This window comes from Monopterus albus, unplaced genomic scaffold, assembly GCF_001952655.1.
Source record: "Monopterus albus unplaced genomic scaffold, M_albus_1.0 scaffold129.1, whole genome shotgun sequence".
Taxonomy (NCBI): Eukaryota; Metazoa; Chordata; class Actinopteri; order Synbranchiformes; family Synbranchidae; genus Monopterus; species Monopterus albus.
In genome coordinates, this window is record NW_018128009.1 from 540,859 (window position 1) to 545,332 (window position 4,474).

A 4,474-nucleotide genomic window follows, 5' to 3' on the forward strand; every position below is an offset into this window, starting at 1 on the left:
CTGCACAGGCGCGTCGGTGACGATTGTAAGAAGGAAATAAGGCACTGAGGTGAGAAAGGAAGAACCCTGCTTTCATACTTTTACTTGAAACAGCCTCCCACACAGCATCTGAGGTTACTGTGCTGTGCCAAAACAGCGGGAAAGCACACACAAACACAGATTTATATGCTAAAGAAGCAACTTGAAATTGCAAGAAGAAAAAAACATGCTCTTTGTCTCAGCAGTTATTTATGAGGTTTCTTTGAAGTAAGGACTTCTTCTAAATTTTTTTTCTTTTTTTGTGACTGTGGGTGTGTGTTTCGATTTGTGACTTTGTGCATCTTTACAGTAGAGTAGGGGATAATCCTCTCTCATCCTTGGTCCTGGCATGGCTCCAGGTCCAGTGCCTGATGAAAAAGCAACAGCAAGTTCCAGCCTTTATTAGCTGTTGGCTCAGAGACATTTGTTGTAGCATATTTGACATATGAGGCGTATATATCACCGATCCATGTTGCTCTCACTCCTCCCCTTACAACAACAAAGCTTTTTCTATGCTCTAAATGAGGTACAATGGGTTAATGATGGTTGCGTGCAGACGTGGCTATGCCCTCAATAATTACCTTGCTGGTTTTGCCTCCAGGTGTTCAGCAGACAGCTAATGATGTACTGTCAAAAAGGGAAAGGCAGCGGGTGAGGCACAGACAAGCTACACAGAGGAGAGTGTGAAACGTTGCCATCAGCACTGTCACAACTCGATGGGACAAGTAATCAATTACAGCCTGGAAAAAAAGCTCTATAACAAAACTGTATAATCGATAATCAGTAATGTTTCTGTCATCTGCTGGGTTCAAAACTGTAATCAATTCTAAGCATTCTCTATTTGTTGTAGGAAAAAGGTCTTTTTCTACTTTATAACCTGTATTCAATTTTGCTATGTTTTTGTCCCTCATTCAAATCAGTTATGAAAACATTTTCCTAGCTACATAGATGAAATATAGAACTCAAACCGTTACAGCAGATTCCATCTGGCATAACTGACAGAAACAGCCATACTCCACCCAAAACCTATGATACAAACTGAAAGACAACCCAACAGTCTTCAAGGGTGGTTTAAAAATGTTGCACTTTCAGGGTGGAGGTCAACATGTTTCAGTTACAGTATGACCCAGTTCTGTCTAGATGAAAATGTCTATAACTTCTCTTAAACCACTCCCGCAGCCCAATCTGCTTGTCTGCTGTCCAACCATGTGCTTTCTATTTTCAAAAAACTCATGTAGATTTGTGCAAATATGGCTCAATGCATAGCTTCAAGTATCAATGCTCATACACAGCCCCTCCTAGAATCGTTCACCCCACCTTCATTTCTACAGCATTCCTACTACAGTGTTTCACATTGGGAAATAAGATCATCCATGGAGAAAGCAATGTCCTGTGTGTGGAACAAAGATGAGCTACTTGCCGTATGTGTTAGGATGCATCCCAAGCTCTTACACAGGATTTTTATGTATCAAATTGCTGAGCAATGTAGCGATGCAATACACTGTTAGAAAGGTTGCTATATAAAATGGTGAGACATGACAATTGTGTTTAATGTAGACCTTGATGACTCTGACTCAGATAACAGGGACTCGACTCGAATTATTCTTTGGTGGCTCAGACTTGACTTGGATTCGAACACTAGGGATTCAAGACTTGAACTGGAGTCGAGGTTTAGTGACTTGACCACAGCGCTGCACACTACACAATGTGGTAATATATGGACTGGGCACAGTTTTACCACCAGAAAAATAAGTTGACTAGCCATCAATTACTGTGAAAACTGGCTACTCAGTTTGTATGGCTTTTTGCTAGGACACAAATGCTTCCAGCATTGTGTCTGCAGTCATCAGGTCATTGTGGAAACTGTGATGGCAAACCGCTTAAGTCTATTACGAGAAAACCTTACAGCACTACAGAAGCAGCAGAAAATTGTCCTACAGCTCCAGAGAAATGACTTTGCAGCTTTCTACAGAAAAGAAAAGGCAATCCAGACAGAAGCCACAGAGAAAGTCTGAACAGGGTATATCAGCTCCCTCACAGTGAGTGACACCACACTTCAGAAATCAGATCGAGTAATAAAAGACAGCTCACAGCACTGACTGAAATTATAAAAATGCATGCAAATAAGGAAGAACTCTCACAATGTAGTAAATGTCTGAAATTACAAGAAGGTAGTGACTCAGATGAGTGATACTGAATTAAGTGGTGTAAAGGTGAGCATCCCTGCCATGCTGACATGTTAACACATATGCTTGTGGGTCACATGTGAATGGAAAACTGTAAAAGAAACACCTGGGACAGCTTGTTAGTACAACTCATTAAAAATGACAAAGAAATAAGAATTTTAGAAATCCAGTTTGCACAATATGCAACATTAGTCAATTTACAGGCAATAGTAGAATGTACAGAATACTGCAGCTGAAAAATAATGACTTGCATAGACATCTACCACTGTGGAAAAAAGGGGGGAGTAAGTTTCTGACAAATCTACTGTACAATAATCGATTTAATGCAATTACTTTGCCTGCATACTGGACATTATATATGTCAAAATCATCATAATTTGCACACAACAGCTGTCCCTTATATGTATTTTACACATGATAGAACAAAAACCAGGAAGCCTTGAACATGTGTGCAAGTTGCAATGATGTTTTTCATGTGTGCCTACCTAACTGTATGTCACGGCACAGTATTTATCTATTTATTCAAATGAGCACGTGTTTATACATGCATAGACACCTACAGTAACAGTACTCCCCTGACAACGCTGATATACCAGACAGGAACAGAGCACTGAGTTGTTATCTGGTCTTTTTCATTCACACCGAGGATGATTTCATGAACAGGCAACATCAGGAAACTCTCTCTCTCATTTAACCCAGGAGACTCTCTCTAAGGGAAAAACTCTGTTTGTTTGGCTACCTTACAGCATCCCAGCCTACATTCAGACATCAATAATGGCTGTGCAAATATCCAGTGTTGTGGTTGCAATTATACACAATCAGTCAAAGACTTTGACCTTATGCTTTGGGCAGCTGAAATTATGGTTATACCAACAAGACGAGCAAAAAATCAGGAAGGTTGTACCTGGTGCATGTCCACACAAAACAGGCATTTGCATACAAAACCTCTTCATCACGTGTCTACTGCTGCACCTGTCTAAGGAATCCTAAATCTGTTTTAGGATTTATGCGCTCTGTGCTATAGTTTAAAGATATGCATATTCAATTCAATTCAATTTTATTTTTATTTCCCAATATCAGAAATCTCAAATTTGCCTCAAGAGGTATGTCTCTTGGTTGTGCATGTCTGTTATACCCCATGTAGACAATAGATTTCTAAACTGAAAAAGTAGGAAGAGAAGAGTTGAAGAGGAAAACAAAGCAAGACAAATTCTGTTCAACTGTTTCCTAATTAAAAGGGAATGTATTGCCACACCATTCTCATTCTGCATATGTTTTTTTATGGAATTCTAACAGAAGAATAGCTCTGAGGTAAAAGATCCCATTGTGAAGCAGTTTACTCCAGTGCCAGCTGGGTACATGTGGCAGAGGCAGGGCTACTAAAATCTACACCATCTCTGGGCCCAACTGTTTCCTCTTTTTCAGATTGTAGATAGTGAGGCAGCCAATACAAAGCAGAGCAGGCCAGAGGTTAGGAGACACACAAACACACTGTGATCACAAATTCTGTTACTTTTTTAAAACAAAAATTATTCCAACAAGGAAAAGAATTCCTGCAAACATCCCAAGATGATTTTTCTTTACTCTGTCATTATGAGCGTAGAAGACAAATCCCAAAGACAACACACGTTTTCTCTTGAGGGTTGGACGTCAGCCATCTGCAGTGACTTTGCTCTTAACCTTGGGAATGTATATGAGCATGTTTTCCTTCTTTTCTTAATCCCCTCTCCTTCTTGCTGTGCTTTGGCTGAGTACCGTGACCACTTCGCTAATTGTGTTGTGAAAGATGTTCCAAGGGTGATGATTCGGCTTTGGCTTCTAAAGTTTCCCAAGTGAGGACACAGGTTTTCTTCGAAATGGGAACTCTTTCAGGAGCAAGGCTAAGAATCTAAAGCTACACTAGTAGACCTGTGAGGCTGTAGGCTATTAAGGCACAGCAGTGCTATAGGCTAATTACTAACATCAATATGCTAACCATTGACTGTATTTTTAATTTTTAGAAAGAATTTTTTTTTTTTACCATATGTAAAAGCTGGACAAACTCACTGTGATGTCACCCACTGGCTTTCTGAAGAGTGGTCTTGAAGCTCAAGTCTGGCCATCGCCATCTTGGTAGTGCCATTCGAGGATGTGCAGGTTTTAACGCTTAATTTCTCATCCCAGGAGGTTGCCACTTGATGCTAACACGTCTGTTGCTTTCTATATTCTTTGTTTTAATTTAGCATGTTAGCTTTCTAATGTTTATTAATTAGTTCATCTGACAAACTGAA